Here is a 17983-nt window from a genome sequence, read left to right on the forward strand (position 1 = left end):
TAATATATTTTCATATAATTATAAAAAATATCTTATAACATACCATTAACTGCACAAACAATTTTTTTGAAGCAAAGAAAGAGAAAATAACTTTATCTCACAGGTCGACAACTGGTGATTACAAATAATACTTTATTATCACTTCAACTGGATAGAACAAAATGAGGTTTATTCTTTCAACCTAATAAAAGATCATTATTCAATTTAATCTGAAATAATCTTCATTTGTGACAGTGTGTGGGCGTACACCAGAGGGGATGAGTGGATATAATTGGGTGTCAATGCGTGTGTGTGTTAGTGTGTGTGTGTGTGTCGGGAGGGGTTGGTCTCTCTCCCTAACAGCCCCAGCGGCCCTGCTTTAGGCCCGGTGACAGGGCTCTGTCTCTCAGCCACACTTGACTGGGTCCCACTGACACTCAACTGTCAAGCCGGCGAGCCCTCAACCGCCGCCCTAACATGCTCTACAGCTTCACCCAATTAACTTGCTTTCACTTGACATCGCGGCAAAGAGCTTCATAATAGGTGGTCAAGGTGCAGTGTGTCTGCTTTTCGGCCTTCTCTGACGACCGGCCGTGCGCACACACACACATTCAAGTGTTGCCCCCATCACCCCCCCACCCCCCTCGTCTTGCTCTCAATGCTTTTGTGACTCCGCGGGTCTGGCCGGCCTCTCTTGGCTGCCCCCGCCTGTTCACTGCACTGTGACAGCGGGAGAGCATTGATCCAGGGGAGGCGGATGCAGTGGGGTACAAACGGTCTTGCATGGAAACCTGCGTACACTGATCCTACCGGACACGACTCTGTCCGCTCACATTTGGAATACAAAACCACGTATGCAGATGTTCACATTTGTGTGGCTCCGTGCCTGCATGAACGCTTGAGAGCGTGTGTTAACATGCGTCCATGGATGCTTTGTAGTCTGGCGAGTGTATGTGCATTATACCTGCGGGTGTTTTTCCGAATGGGACCGTGAAAGTGCGTGTTTGCGGAGCGTTGTGTTTGCGGAGGGTTGTGTGGCTCCAGCGCTCTCTCTCTCTCTCTCTCTCTCTCTGTAAGGCAGTCAGCGAGTTGGACACTAGGCCAGACTGGGCGAAGGAAAGAAAGCGATTTGACCCCCGACTGCCCGTTTGGGGAGGAGGGTCTTGAAGCATGTCAGCTCCGCTCAGGCTCCACTTCCCCTCTGTGTCCTTCCTATTTTTTCCCTAGTGCCAGGCCCAAACTTTGAAAACATCCACCTTAATAGGACCTAGTCAGCGAGAGCTCCTCTTCCGTCTATCAAACTGTGATCCAAGGTGTCAGCCTGGGCCGGGCTTTGACAGAATGTCTCCAAACGAACAGTACAATGGTGTTTCCCTCCCCAGCTCTCGGCTACTCTAGTGTAGCCCCCTGGCTGCCTGGCCTCTCCATCTCACTCCAGCACCTCTCCCCTAGTTCGCCTGCTTGAGTCCACCTCTTAAAACACCTGGAAACCGTGGGTTGACTGACAGCCACACACCAACATAATTGTCTTTTTTTCCCCAATTTAGGGCACATTGGAACGAGTCGGCCTAATTTCGCTTCTTAAGGAGATGAAGTTCTTCCCGAAGAATGAAGAAATATGAAGTATCTCATCACTATTTAATCACAGTGCATTATCAAACATGCACAGTTGTTCTACTAGAAACTGCAGCGATAAAAGCAAAAGCAAAAAAACGTATGTAGCTGGTATTGAATAGTTCCAATTTTATATGTGGAGTTGTTTCAGAAATTAGGAACTCGAGCTTTTTTGCGCCTGTAGCGATTTGACCCGAAACAAATGCCTCATACCCCAAACTCCAAATTGTGTATATACAGCAAATAAATATTGGGCTTAAATCCCCACAGCATATCCCAATTCATCTATTCTTCACTCTGCCTGAAATAATACAATTGGTAGCTGTCAGGCCCTATGGCTTCCCAAATTGTAACAGCATCGATCGAGGATATTGACCATTCACCAGATGCAGCTGCCTGTGTTTTAACAAAGTGCAGTGGAATTATATCTGCACTTCCTATTAAACAATAAGCTCCCCAGTGGCCTGCATTACTGCATGATAAGTAACAACTAAATATGAGAGGTGAGAATTAACATTAGTAACCATTACACATGCATAAATTTGTACCGCCCGCAATACCCAAATGGAAATTACTGAAATATCAATGAATATAACTATTCGGTGCAATAACACTGCTTCATTTTGTTTGGATTTTTGTAATACTTAACACTCCTGAACCTTTACATCTTCAATGCTGCGCCTCTGGGCATCCTGCTCGTTGTGGACTGAAGAGATGGAGAGAGCACAGTGAGAGACTCAGAAACCTGACTGGTACTGAGACCTACGTGTTGTTTGGTTCGGTGATCTGATTGTGCTGTTGAGTTTTAACTATTAATACGCGGTCCAGAGCTGCATGAGAGCACGCCTGAACCACCGGAATCTCTCTGATGACTTCCACAGCTGAGGCTTTGTCCAATAAATTAAAAATAACACGGCCAGCTATGTTTGAGTCAAGAGCCGCTTTTGCACCCAGGATCATTTTAGGTAACGGGGAAAATAGTCCTTTCTCAAGGCTTCGGAGTCCAGGAGTGCAACTGGAGAACGGACATGTGGTTTCATCCACAGCCTACCTGAGCTGCGGTGGAGCACTGGTCCCAGTCTCTCGTCTCTCTTCAATCAAACGCACCCCTTTGGCCCTTTGGCCCTTTGGCTGCCAGTGTATTTTGTCATTCAAATTGCATGATACTGCTGTGGATTACCATGAGGAGGAGGCAGACTGAACTCCAGCTGTAAAGCAATGAAGCCTCACAACTTGATGTTTTCTCTGTGTATGAGTGTCTGTGTGTGTGTGTGTGTGTGTGTGTGTGTGTGTGTGTGTGTGTGTGTGTGTGTGTGTGTGTGTGTGTGTGTGTGTGTGTGTGTGTGTGTGTGTGTGTGTGTGTGTGTGTGCGCACGCGTGTGTGTGTGTGTGTGTGTGTGCCTGTCTGCATCCCAGTCAGTTGTGCTGGTGTTAAGATGGCAACACTTGCCCCTCTAACCATCACTGAGTCAACAAATGAGTCCACACTAGGTACTATTGGAGGAGCTCCCAGTGGTTTCCCAAGTTCCTGCCAGAGCTGGTGGAGACACACACATACTTATGCACACACGCACTCGCCCAGACACACAGACACACACGCACACACACAGACACACAGACAAGTCCCAAGGACACTCATGCGGTTTCACATCTAGTCAACCACCCAAACAGCGCATTTTGGTCTTCCAGTTCCTTTTAACATCCATATCCACAAAGAGAGCACTGGCACAATATTAATAACACTTAATCATTTCCTCTGACCTAAATGATTTCTTTATGGTGCTGTGGAAACAGCAACCCGAGTCATGAACAGGGATTTAATCTGGCTGAAAGTCAGAACAGTCTTCAAACGAAAGCACACGCATCCACAACACATATGAACACACGCACACAAACACACACACACACACACACACACACAAACATGTGCAATGCCACATACAGTAGCCACATAATAAATAATAAAATATGCTCCTGACAGGCTGTGCATTTGAATTTTGACTGTTTTTCTCCTAGAATCTCAAACATGCATTATGAGTGGGCCTTGCTTATACATATTGTATATCAATAATAAAAGTTGAACTTAGTGTAAATATTTCTGCATCCGCATTCTCAAGTATTATGCTCTGTTTTGTGTTTTATGCTTTGAATTCCATGCCACGGCTGCTTCCTTTAGTGAATTTTCAATTCATATCAGGATAAGCGTTCTGCTCTCAGGAGTACCATTAGAATAAAACAAGTATTTAGCTTCAAGGAAATAGTCTTTGAAACGAAGCCCTCGCTATAATAGTAGAAGTAGCAATATATCTGAGAGGGAAGGACTTGTTATATGTAGGAGCAAACTGCGGCTATGAACAATCTCAGGTCAGACTTTACATACAGTGGCCTGTGTGTGTTTTGTGTGTGTTTTGACCCCGTGTTTCCCATAACTCACAGTGTTCAGGTCATCCATAGCGTTAAAAGTCCTTTTGGTACAGCTGAGTTAATAATTTCATTTTACATTTAAGAAAAATACGAGCATCCACACAGCTCAACTGTGGCTTGGCTGTAACTCTGTTTTCAAGGACGAAATAGCAGTCTGGGAAAGTGCTACGCTGGAGACGGGGAGAGGAAGGGAGACAGACGGGTGTGAATGGGAAAAAAGGAGGAGGGGGTAGTATTTTAATGCCTGTTGTCACCACGTAATGTCCTCAATACGACAAAATGCTGAACCAGAGAAACCGGAGAAGACTTTTATAAAATCCCCCCACTGCCTCCAACATATCTCTGGGATATTCCGAGAGCAAAACGTATAAATCTGGGTCTTTCCACATCCAAGTCCCTCTCCCAAACACTGAATTCACACACACAGACACACACAGACACACACACACCGAGACACACAACGTCCCACAGGACCCATGACTGCAGTTCGAGTACACGCTGCACACTGGCGTGCCCTTGTTGGAGCCGGCCTCGAGTGGGTTATGCTGAGACTATAATAACATGCTCTCAGCGAGACAAGGTGTTGGTCCTCTTTAAACTTTCCTGTTACCAAGTTAAATTAGGAATCTCATGTCATCTTTACTACTGTGAGACTCAGCAGAATGAGCCGTACGTCAGAGGTATGTGCGGCCGGGTTTCAACCGGAGTATTTCTGATTATTGTTGAGCACAGATGAGAGAGCCGGAGAATCCCATGGCCATTGTTTAGTCAGTTGTCTCCTCCATTTGCCAGTTGTGTTCCATAGCCACGCCATGATTTGTTTTGAATTTACTTTCTCTTCCCACAGCTTACATTTTCTCTCCATCTCTCATCTTGTTATGTGCTTGTGAATGAATGTGTGCATCCTCACGGATTTTATTTATTTGTTTTCGGTGAACCACAAGCCAGCGAGCTGAGGGGGAACCGTCACTTGGCGTAAACAGTCGTGAAACACGAGGGAGCGGAGCGAGGGAGAAGAGAGAGAGAGAGATAGGGAGAGAGAGAGAAAACATTGTTGGAACAAAAGGTGGACAGAGGTGTAGCGTGTTTTTGGAAAGATTGCGACTCTTCTGCAGGGCCTGGGGGCACAGCGGCGGCAAACCTGGACGATTCTCCACCCAGAGCTTGTCGACAGGAATTTAATGTCGGCTGTAGCGTCTGAACCGCACAGCAGGAAGAGGAGGAGGAGGAGGAGGAGGAGGAGGAGGAGGAGGAGGGGATGGCGGGATAGGAAATACTCTCCCCACGTTCATGTCAAACACAAGTCTGTGTGTGACTGTGCTGTTGCTGCCAGCTGAGGGACACATTAAAACGCTCCCCTCCAGCCTCATCCCCCCCTCCTCGGGTCACGCTCACACACATACAGAGACGTGATTGCACAAATATAAACACACTCGGTTTCACAAACTCGCTGACTGTTTGTTGCTCGCCCCCGAGGGTCGATTAGGTCGCAGAACAGGGCCTGTCCCCATATGGAGGCTTTTGGTCCCACGCCCAGTTTGATTTCCCTTCTGCGTCAGTGATTAAATCAAGCTGGACATTTCTGTGGAGGTGGGAGAGACTGGGGGGGGAGAGAACGAGAGGAGGGAGAGAGAAACTACTGCCAAACTCCAGGCAAGCATCCGCGCACTGTTCCAGACAAGTCACACAAACTTGTCTTCCTCTCTCTCTCTCTCTCTCTCTCTCTCTCTATCTTCACCTCCTTTGTCTCAAGCCTTTTATTTTCTCTGAGCTTTCCAGTTGAAAAAAAACAAACTGAATCTGTGTAGGCTCTACAGTTTACTATACGACTCCGGGAAGCAAAAATGTCATCTGTCGAAGGAGAGAATGGCAAAGTCTTAAGTAGGGACATAAATCCAAATTAAGTTGAAGGACGTGTTGAGAGGACTCAGTAGCTGCTAACACATTCATGGTCACCAAGCTGGGTGACGCAGCGGGGGTGCAAGAATGTGGGACAAAGTCTGCCAGCTGGCTACGGACGGAAAGAAGTTCAGCAAACTCTGCCGTCCACTCAACTGCATGGACTTTAATGGCTCGTCATTTTAGGTGTTGAAGCCGAAAGACTTTTTGCTTATCATAAACAAAGTTGTTTGTATTAATAATCGAGCTTCGCCTCTCTCGTACAATCCGTACCAGTGAGTGATGAGTCAGAAAAATGTGTGTTTGTTGTGTGGACGCAGGAGACAACAACAAGCCGGGCTGGCATATAGTATTATGTGTCTCCCGATGATGACATCATGACACAGTGAGTAGGAGGTAAAGAGCAGAACAATAATCATTCATCCCCATCAACCTCTGGCTCTGTTACACAAACCCTCATTGATCTTCCTTCCCACTTTGTGACAGCCACACTGAAATAAAAAGCTAAGTGATTATGTTAATGTTCACACACACACACACATACACACACACACACACACATATACAGTGAAATATCACAAAGTAATATCTTGTTCTTCGAATACACAGATCAAGAGAAATCCATGCACATGTTTACAGTAATACTTAATTGTGTAATTACAGGAATTTGCATTGTTACTTAAGTGCATTTAAAAATATGTATGTGTCTGAGCCTGCACAGATAAGATGAAACTCCAAGCAGCCTCCATTGTCTGGCTTCTTCTTTTTTCTGTACCCTGGAGGCTATAAACCAATTTACACACCAACTCCTTCCACCTACTCACATACAGCCCCATGATGTTTAAATTAAAGAGGGAAGGGGGGGGGGGGGGGAGGTGGGAGTGGGGAGCAGTGTAAAAGAGAGAAAGAGAAAAAAAGTTTCCTGAACATAGTAGAAAATTATTTTCTCTGGACAGTTTTAAGAGTCGACATCCTGTGCTGGAGTTCTCTAATCATCACCAGCGCAATTTACAATCAGAACACACAGCGAGCCAGTTCAGACCAGCTCATCTGTTGACTTTGGCCCCAGCTGAGCTCCGCGTCCTGCTCTGTGTGCGTGTGTGCGTGTCTGTGTGTGCGTGTGTTGCCATTTGAGACTTGGGTGACTCGGCACCGGGCCATGACAGGGGTGGGGTGAACCTCTGTGTGGCTGAGGCGACCGCACACATGCACATGTTCCTTCCCTCTCCCTTTCATATGCACATTTGCTCGCCGTGCTTTCCTGCACACGGGCACACGCCATGAAACGTCCACAGAACATGAAAACGCACTTGAGCACACAATGCGTGCATTAGTACGATTTGGGCATAACGGAGCGCTTGATATACACAGGTATGCACGCCACCAGGAGATTCTTGCAACACACCCGGAGCCAAAAACACAATTATAGACAGATACAGTGCCACAATTCACAAAACACACACACACAGTTCTAGGCATATGCAAGCAGCAAAAAAATAACTGCTCCCTCCCCATATCCATACGCATTCAATGCACGGCCCTTGTGTACGTCTGTGTGCATGTGTGTGTCACACTGGGGACGCTCTACCACCCACAGTTCCCTTGGCCGGCCTCCACCGAGCTCCAGTCCAGTGCGGTGCTGCTGCTGCTGCCTCGCCGCAGGGCTGAACACAGCTCAGTGTGTGTGTCTGCCCCCTCACAACCCCAGACTGTCCCGACCAATGTGCTTCTGATTAGGTGGCTTAATTACAGCTGTAAAAACAATGTTGATATAAGCCTCAAAATTGCAGTGTGTCAGATACTATTAGCCAACCTTGGACTCTAGCCATTGTTATCCAACTCCTCCAGCGACCCGGCCCCCACCTCCTCCCACCGCCTCATCTCTCTCTCTCGCCCTCCCTCGGCCTCTTCCCATACTTTTCCCTCCCGCTTATGATTATTTTCCTCTCCCCTTCACATTTTCTTTCATGTCGCAAGTTGCAACACAGGCATATTTGTTGGAGGCCAAGTGGCTCGCAAACAAACAGCAGTCGCACGGAAATCAACCTTGACCCGGTCACCAAATCTTTAAAGAAGCAAAGAATTAAAAAATCTTATCAGGTGTAAACTCTACTACTTAATTGTTTTAATTGGCTTGTTGGCAAGGGATGCTTGACCTTTGTTAGTGGTCTATGGTTGTTCAATATAAGGGCTCTGGCTCCAAAGCAGAGAAAGAGGATATTCTATCAGCAAATATTACAAGGCAGTAAAGGCTTCCAGAGAGGGGAGGTCAGACAGTCTGGGACAGGACACAAGGCTGTGTGTTGGGCTCTTTGTGTTTCAGTGACAGTGACTAAGGAGTAGGAGCATGAGGTGTGCCAGAAGTCTGGTCCAGGGAAAACTCGGCAACACCGTTGAGTGGAGGCAAGGAAGAAAAGCAAAGTGAAAACCTCAAGTATGCAAATCCTGGGTGGTCCAATCTTTGGACGGCTATAAGAGAAAGTCCCCTTTTTTCATGCGTCTCCATCCTTGAGTCGGCTTCAACCTCCGCTCTCCTGAGAACCAGGTGTTGTGGATGAACGGCGGACATTCATCAGGCTCACTTACAGCTAATCAGCTGAGTTAAGACAAGAGGCAGTTGAGAGACCAACGGCAGTGCGCAGAATTTGACAAAAAGGCGGTGGTGCTAACCGAGGGACAAGCCAAGGGCGCGTTTCCAAACCCTGCGGGCTTCCACGGTGGCCTGCCTTACCCGTGTGGCCTCTTCAGCAGCTGGCACTTCAAGGTTTCCCAAAAGTGTAATGCCAGGGCCCCAAATTCACATCGGTATGAAGAGGGAGACAGACCGAAACGAAAGCAAGGAAGCAAACTACCCAGGCCTGTATTGATTCTTGTGGACCAAGCAGGGTGTGTCTCTGCATTTCCCAGCCTTGAAAGGCCGTCTTGTCACTAAAGGTGGAGGCAATACAGTATGCCATCGTTTGAATAATTGATGACTGATTCCTAAGTAATCAGTGTCCTCACAAGACAATGCATTCTCCCTCTCCCTAGTGGAGAGAAAGAGCTCGGACTGTTTTTGTCCCGGTGCCTTTAGAAGCAAAAGGTAAAAGCTTTAATGCACTGAAGCCACTGGAAGTGCTGCCTCTGAAGGACTCCCCCTGGAATCAACTGGGATGGTGTGTCTCTCCTTACGAGGGGGCCTATCAGAGTGGCCTTCCAGTAAAGGGAGTGCGAGAGAGACAAAGTAGGGGAGGAAGATAGAGTCATTGAGTGAGGGAGTGTGTCAGAGCAGGAAGGCACGCGCATGCATTTAGATGTGTGAGTGCACAATCGTGTGTCTGACATAAAACGTACACTAAGTGTAAAGTTTGTTTAGGTGGTGCGCATGAAAGTATTTGTGCAAGAATGTTTTCTTAAGTGCCTGTGTGTGTGTGTGTGTGTGTGTCCTGGAATGCACAGCCCCTTCCTCTAAACAGGAAAGCAGTACAGTTAATAGCATCACCACCCTTTCCCCCTCGCGCAGAACGGTGGCGATACCAGAGGAACTGTAACCGTGGGCCGATCTGATCCTGGACCATTTTAATCTGACACAACCACAGACTTCCAGAGTTAGCCCAAATTTGCCGTCTTCAAAGCACCTGGCATGAGACAAAAATAAGAGCGCTGTAGTGGACATTTGAGGGACAGACAAGCCAATAACTCCACCAGCGCTTATCTAAACAATAGCAGGTAATTAGCGTGTCAGTGTGTTGTTTCTGCAGGAGAGCCGGGCCGTGAGGTTAGCACTGCTGAGTGTGTTGAGCTCTCCACTGGACCTGTGTGTATTTTATATGGTCCTTGTTACACCAATACACTTCTATCCAGCCACACACACACACACACTGTTCTATTATCACCTCGCAGAGCAACCCCGAGGGTCGCACAACACTGTGTCCTGAAAAGACACTAAGCGTGAAAAAACATGCAGGGCTTCGGCTCCGGGGACCCACACAAAGGCTTCTATTACATGTAGTATAATCACTGTATTTGTCTGGTTTAAGCTCATGTGCAGCAAAACAATATCATAGACTTCATGCTTTTACAAATCCCAGCAGGAGCCCACTTTAGTAAAATCCCCTAGATTGAGTAACCTCTCTACAGCCAATGATTCCCGGGTGGGTCTGGTTATTGAAAGTCTTTTGTGCACGTGTAGCTCGGATTATTAAAAACAGTCATGAACTGAAAGCTGGAATCAAATCTTGGATACATTTTTTACATGACTCGTCTTGACTTTAATTATGTTTGTAATTTTGTTTTGTATATCTGCGTCTGTGTTAGGACAGTAAACATTAAGAGTTGGCTTCTTCAAAATAAGAGATGAAAAATATTGTTTTAGAGCTACGCCAATTACTCAAAAAAATCAACAATGAATAACAGAAAATAAATCAGCAACTGCAGTCTTTCATGCAAATGTAATAATATTGATGGTTCGATTTTTTTAAATGTGAGTTTCCTGCTTTTCTCAACTTATAGTAAAAAACAAGTGTCATACTGTTGGCTGGATGCAGCAGGACACTGATGGAAATTTTAATGAGCATTTTGCACCATGTTCTTTGCAAAACCAAAACAATAAATATACAGATAAATATGAAAAATTATAATTTGTTGCAGCCTTGTTTCTGTGTTTGTACCAAAACTCTCTCCTTACATCACAACTGTCTCACATTAGTCACTTGCTATGCTGAGTTTATTCCAGCTGTAAAATTATAATGCAGGGATTACTAAAACAATACGGGAAAAAACAGGGGGAAAAGGAGAAAGTGGGGGATCACACAATCCAGGCCCACACACACACACACACACACACACACACAAACACACACACTCCCACACACACACATGCAGACAAAAAATTTGTCCGTGAGAGCCAACATTTTGAGGCCTGTGTTACTGTTACGGAGAGTTAGGCTTCTATTGATATGCTCTGTGCCTATGGGAGGTCAGCATGTAAATCATGGATAAAATGTTTGGTGTGGAAATACCCTGTGTAGTACATACGTATGAAGTATAAATTACTGCAGGAAGTTCTATGACATGATGTTGTATTTTCAAAACATGATTTGAAGCTTCTGACGTTGATTTGCATTATTGATCAGAGGCAAAAAAATACAAAAGCGTTTTGATGACGAGATTTTGAACTGTAATAAAACAGTGTGAGGCTGAGCTATAACAAGCTTGTCCTCATATCGCCCTTTAACCTTGTTGCCATTTCATTGCTCTGCTAAAGAAGGGATGTAAATGAAGATAACTCATTCATTCTTTCATTCATTAAACCAATGACACACCTGATTGGCATTTATGAAATATACAGTGGACTTTTTAATGCTAACTGCGCAATGGTGGAGCTGCTGCCACCGGGGTTTTTTTCGGAGGTACTCTCTGTGCAATCAATGCAATTCTTAATGGGTTTTGTCATCAGTTATTTTGCTAATATATATTTGTCCAACACCGAGGATGACGCTCTCTACTCGCCTCTCAGCTGCACACACTGGCAGACGGGCACATTTCCAATCACCATACTCGCATTGTTTTTAAAGATGAGGGTTGTGGTTGTTAAATATAGAAATATAGTGAATTACATTACTAATCAAAACAATTAAATGAAAATAATCAGGTTACCAGGTGGAGTTGAAGGAGTAGTCAGCCAGCACTTACGTAAAAAACTCTACAATGCGAGTGAAATTTTCCAGCCCTAAATTTGTATTTACATAATTTGTAGATATAACATCGGTTGTTTTTAAACAAACAAAACACGAATTCCGCGTCCCTGAGAAACCTGGGGCTGCGGTGAGGTAACGTACAGTATGAGAAAGTGCACACACAGTTGCTTTTCGTCTCCTGAAATGTTTGTAGGAATGCAGTGAGATCATTTCAATATCAAAGGCACATGTTCACTTCATTTGCATTAACAGGGGAGGGTGGGAGCACATTTGAAGCTAAGAGGAGGTCCTCATCCCAATCAGTCAAGACAAGTTACTGGTGTAAAATCACCTAATTAAGAAAGGCACAAATATCAAAACTTCTCCAAAATATCTGATTGTGATTTCTTTTTATCCCTTGAACACACGCCTTTCCTGTTTTCATTATGTTGTGACAGTAAAGTGAAACGTTATTTAATATTTAGTGATGAAACGGGGGGGAAACTCTCTCCTCCAACTCCGGCGGCAGAGAGGAAAATTGAGGAGACAGTGAGACTCTCCGAGAAATATGCTGAAAGTGTCAGAGCTGCTGCTTGAGTACGGCAAAATTGCTTATTTTCAGATTCAGCCACATCAAGCACTTTTTTTTTTTTCCTTCCTGGCTGTTTGTGGAAGCGCTTGCATATTCATGGCCCGCCCTGTTTTGAGAACCTGTCACTGAGCCTGTTATATAGCGCTCGCTGCCTTTCTGCTCAGGATGGCTTCGGAGGCAAAAAACACTCCATCAGGCTTAACACTGTCCAGCTGACACAGTCAGGCAGTAAAACTGACAGCCAATGGGAGTCTGGCCCGGCAAATGAACCGGACATAATAAAGCGCTGACACAGGGGTCACCTTCTGTCACCACATACGTATACACACACACACTCGCACACACACACACACACACAGAGAAAATCGCTATACACGCATCAAAAAGGACAATCGGCCCTACAACCTATCGCGTTTAAATACCCATACATTCACACATACAGCATCGCTTGCATCCTCCCACTTCTCTCCTTTGGCTGGGTTAAATCCAGAGAAAACCCCAGCCTTGTATTTGACCTGCCTCCCACTTCAGCTGTGAAAGAGCGAGTGCAGGAAGGAGGAGCTGGTGAGCGCCGGGCTACCCACTTCTCAGACAAGAGCAACTATGGATTTACGACTTAAACTTGGCTAGTTATAAGGTCAATATCACATTGAAATGTATGGGAATAATCCCCCCCCCCCCCCCCCCTGCACGGACAGCTACCTTCATAAGTCTGAAGGATTAATAAAACAACAACGGGGTGAGTGTTTTTGCTGTTATGAAAGTTCTCATTGACAGCGTTCTCCCTCGTGGCCTCGGTGAAACAGAAGAGGTGTTCGATGGGAGATTAATCAGCGTTGCTCTCACTCGGGTCAGGAGCCCTTCATGTCGAAAGGAGCCCCTGACAGCGTGTATATGTGTGCATAAGCGTTTGTTTCTCTTCATGTAGCTATATATTTGACTTCCACTTGAAGATAGCATTGTGTAAGTGGCGTGTTTTATCAATCCAGCTTCCTCCTCCCACACTATATGACTGCTGTGTTCCCCCTCCTCCCAACCCTTCCCTCCGCTGCAGCAGCCTCTGTACACGGAGCGCTCGGCACAGTCCCCGCGGAATCTCCTGTGTCAGTACATTACCTTATAAGTGGAGGCATTGACTGTGGGGACTCTTTGATACACATGCACATACAGTACAAACACAATTGATCTTCAGCAGGGGGGGGGGGGGGGGGTGGGTGGCGGCACCGAAGAAAGATCTACAGGAGTGTAACGGATCACAGGCCTTCGTGTGGAATAAGAACTGTATGTGCAGGAAGGAACAAAACGCTCTTTTGATAAGGATGTGACATGGAGCAATTTTTCCCTGGAGCCAGCCGCTGAGCGCTGAACACTATCAGCGATCTGGGAAAGGCTCAGAGCGCCACTGTAAAAAAATGTAATATTATCCCATCTGTGCAGCCTCGCATCGAGCACAATGTGACTGGCTGACTTTCTCCCTCTCTCTTAGCACGAGCACATTTTCCCCCTCAGGGGTGCTAAAATAATGACTCCATCTTATGACAACATTTGCAGCTCAATTAAAATAGTGTTTATGTAAATCTTCCCCTGTGTGGGCGCTGCCGGTTCAACCGCGATCACGGCAGTAGGAGGATGTTGTCATCGACTCGCAGTGGAGTGTCGGCGACCTGACATGACAATGCGCAGGGGTCACGCTTCACAGTTTACTTTCCATCCGATCTCTGCACTTTGTTGGTCAGAGAAATTATTTACTTGTTTTGTATTATTCAGACATGAGGGGGGGGGGGGGTAAAAGAAAACATACAAAAATCAACGGGTGACTAATCGATTCCTCCTCCATTTACATTTAAAAATTGTTGGAGAGAGGAGACGTTTTTTAAGATTCAAATAAATACTTTTCTCTCAGATGTGGATGCGAGATCAGACCCAGTCAATGATATGTTTGAAATAAAAATAAATGAATTGGAGTGTTTTCGCTCTCAGTGAGAGGGAGAGCCTTAATGAGAGTGATCACAGATGCCAAGACCAAACACTTCAAACAAAGAGAGCTTGTTCTTTCGTACATGATGAGAAGAAAAGAAAACTTTAAAGCTATTCTCTTTTTAGAAAAACAAAACAAAGAGAGTGACAGAAGAGACCTGTCTGATGAGGAAAGTCCGAGCCGAAACGATCACAACATATTTGCTATCTTTCTGGGAAAAAGGCCATAATTGCATAATTGAGAGTGTAAAAGCAGAGGAATTTAGGAAATTACGGACAATAATTTGCTGTAATTACGGGTCTCCCCTCGCACTCCTTACTCTGCAGCCTCACACCGCTTCGTGCAACGCACACTATGTCCTAAATGCTTTAGCTGCTCACATTCAGATGAGTTGTGAATATAAACAAGTGAGTGAGTGAAAAGTCCTTCTCGGTCTATTTAAACCCTCCCCCGCAGGCAACAGTATTTACAAGGAAACGGTTATCATTTAGTCTCTGTTGCAGATCAAAATGTCAAGCTCCACAGAGAATCTGTGCAGTGCTGTTTGGGCCAAAAGTGCAGTTTTAGAGCCCCAGGATCAGAGAGAAAAAAATGATTTGCAAATGCCCAAATATGTTTAATTGACCTGAAATATCGCCTGTGTGCAGGAACTGTTTGAAATCAATACGGAGAGAAGAGAATCTCCTTGAAGGAACGTTTCACAGGATCAACCCTGCATGTGTTTCGCAGCGGCATCGTGAAGTATGCAAGAATTATGAAAACAATCAAGAAGTCATAATAGGTCATGTGAATTAAGATTACAGTGGTTGCGGCCAATTAGCAGAGTGTGAGGAGCAGCTGCTGTTCACCTGGCAGCTCATGATAATCAGGAGCGTGAGTTGAGATTATATGAATATTCCGCACACATAAAAGCCATTTGTGAGTGAATCCACACATAATTTATCCCCCCCTGTATTTGTTTATTGTGTGTGTTTAGTGGGGTGAATCAATAGGCTGAATTCCCAGCCTTGATTGGATTCACAATTAGCTCTAGTGAGAGTCTCCCTGACAGTGGGCATGTTAGCTTCAGCACGGCCAACCGACCTGATTGTCTTTCCCTCACATCAACCGCTGCCTCCATCGCGATGCTCTCCTGTCCAGGTGCCTTGTGGGTAACGGCGAGGACTGAAGGGGAAGTTCCTCCCGTGTGGCGGGCGGGCCGTGACAGCTCCGAGATGCTCTTTGACCTGAGAGGAAGGGAAAACAACATCAATGGTAATTCCCCTTCAAACACATTAACTGGGATGAACTGGGTCCCAGCGAGCCCCTCTGAGTGGACTCGCATTGATCGCAGAAATCCATGAATAAATTTAGCACTAATTGATTTTTTTTTTTTTTCCTCCTCAGAAAATAAATCTCTAATTCTGAGTAGAGGCGGTGAATGTTGTGGATTGTACAAGCACCTTCCCTGTTTTAAAAAGCAAAAGGAAATTCACTCAGAGAACTCACTTAATAAAGCTGCAAACGTTTTCAGAGTCCTCTCGTTCGGCCTGAACCGGGAGACCTGTTGTTTTCAGTGAAGCCACAAGTTTCATCATCGTGTGACTCGAGGAGAGAGTCGATAAAATAAAATAAAGTCCACCTTTATCTCAGCTGCTAAACAAACAAAGAGAATTCACTCTGTGAGGATTGCAGAAGCAACAAGCCCAGAAATTAACCCATCAGGTCCCGTGGATTTCAGCTACCTTTTAATTGCTTTCAGTGGGGATTGGAGCTGTAGTCGGAGGGGGAATGGTGTCGCACATGCATTTACCAGAGCTCCCGATCCCCTCACCCCGGCAGTTAGGAGAGTGAAACGCTCAATACGGGAGGAAAGCACTTACAAAAGATTCCAAGCATTAAGAGTAAATACTGCACTGGGGTTGTAAAAGTGAACGACGATTGAATATCACGAGGCTGACCTTATTCAAATTAATAAAGAAAAAATCATTTGAGATAAGTGAGTTTTTTTAATATTTAGAAGCTCAAGAAAACCTCCTTACTGTTTTCTTTCCAACAGAACAAGAAAAAAAATTATTTTCATAATTGTGGAACCTTTTAAAATTAAAAGAAAAAATGTACTGTCCACACATTTTTAAGTCATTTAAAATGTAGTGGTTTTAAAGCTGATATTAGCATAGATCATACTATTTAAGGCAGGTTGGTAACACTGAGTATGTCATTCACAGTTTATTAAATAGATCAGATTGAAATTCAGGCAGATGTTTATATTCAGACGCTTCTGGATTTGATTTTATATAAAAAATATGTTTTCCCGTTTGTTTATCAAAATCATTTCATTAGCAAAATAATAAAGCTTTATATACAAAACATTCATGCTTTTATTCAATAACGTAATAAAATAAAATATACAATTTTGTATTTGAATATAAATGTTTCATCTGTAATAGTACGTAATCATAATAATGATAATAATAATTGTATTTATAATATCAAATATCACTTTTTATATAATAACTGGATCATTATTATTGTTTATTTCAAGTAGACAACTGAAATATTTAGAGCTCTTATTCTTAGTGATGATTGAGGAGTGTTGATTTGGAAAGTTGTAGACCCAAGGATCATACTGCCACCTACTGGTCGAGATCTTTTTTCAGAAGATGCTCAATCAGTCAGAGTGCACTCAAATGAGTTCCTTATGATTAAAATTACTCAGGAATTCAGGACGGACAACTTCTATGACATCCACGGAAATTAAATATCACGTTTAGTTTTACATCAGATATTAGATAATATCCTCAGACATCTGCATCCACGAGGAGAGGGAGGTCCCGCGGGTGCCCTCACTGCACATCGTGTCCTTGGCCCTTGAAGGCACACGTGGCTGAAGATGTGGTTATGGAGCTATCAAGACTCCCTTTACTAACAAACCCCAACTGCTCAGTCGTGCAAAAGAGGAAAAAGACTCAGTTCCTGAAATGTTCTTTTGTTTGATGGATGAGTTGCTCATATAATAGCCGGGCAATACCTCTGCAAATAAACCAGAGTTTACAGTGCCGTGCCTTCGGAGCATTTGGGACGCCCCGGAGACCGGATCAAAAGCCTCGGGCGTCCTTGGACCCTATCTGTGCCAAACATGCTCAAGCACAGCACATTTCAGAGATCATCATCTGCACTGGTTTGTGAGTCATCAGCTATTTCTGCTTAATTCGTTACAGTCATATTCCTGCATGTTTTCGTCATGGTAACGGCAGGGCAGAGACGCAGTACAGTAAATCATTTTACGAGCTTATTATCCCACAACAGAATTATATCTGAGGCTAAGTGGAAACATGAAGGTGATGTTGACAATCAGGTGTTGGACTGATTGATCTCTCCTGCAGGTTTCATCCCTGACACATCCGACTGAACAGCTCTCATCTGGGCTGTATACGATGGGGGCTGCTCCACAACACAATCCACATCACTCGGGCTTTGTTTGGAGAGAGCCAGCCAACTACATAACCTTAATTAGTCAAGCTGTATTCATTCAAGTGATTACAATGCGTCCGCACAGTAGTGAAGAGAAGCATCTGTCACTTAAACTCAAATGATTTCTCAATATTTTTTCCGTTCGGTGGTTGGAATTTATAAGACCCCCAAAAAAAGGAATAAATGTTATCTTAAAGAAGACTGATGCAACTTTGTAATGTCATTGTTTTATATACAGTAAAATAAAAACTTCTAGGATAAAATACGGAATCGCTCTTTTTGTCCTAAAACACCCTTTATTATTTAAAATGATATATAACAGAGAAAAGCAGCAAATCGTCCCACTTGAGAAGCTTGTAACAGCAATTATTTATAACTCTTAATTAA

The 17983-nt window shown here is 44.5% G+C and overlaps 1 long non-coding RNA gene across 1 annotated transcript in view; it reads right to left on the minus strand.

Moving 5' to 3' along the window:
• LOC128437234 (uncharacterized) overlaps nt 1-15734 on the minus strand; it is an 89198-nt gene extending 73464 nt beyond the window's left edge. Inside the window, exons 1-2 of the long non-coding RNA XR_008338181.1 lie at nt 15632-15734; nt 15227-15369 (exon numbers count right to left, since the gene is read on the minus strand). This is a non-coding gene — a long non-coding RNA (uncharacterized LOC128437234). The remainder of the gene's footprint in view (nt 1-15226; nt 15370-15631) is intronic.
• Between the last annotated feature and the right edge of the window lie 2249 nt (nt 15735-17983).

Source organism: Pleuronectes platessa, chromosome 3, assembly GCF_947347685.1.
Source record: "Pleuronectes platessa chromosome 3, fPlePla1.1, whole genome shotgun sequence".
Lineage (NCBI taxonomy): Eukaryota > Metazoa > Chordata > Actinopteri > Pleuronectiformes > Pleuronectidae > Pleuronectes > Pleuronectes platessa.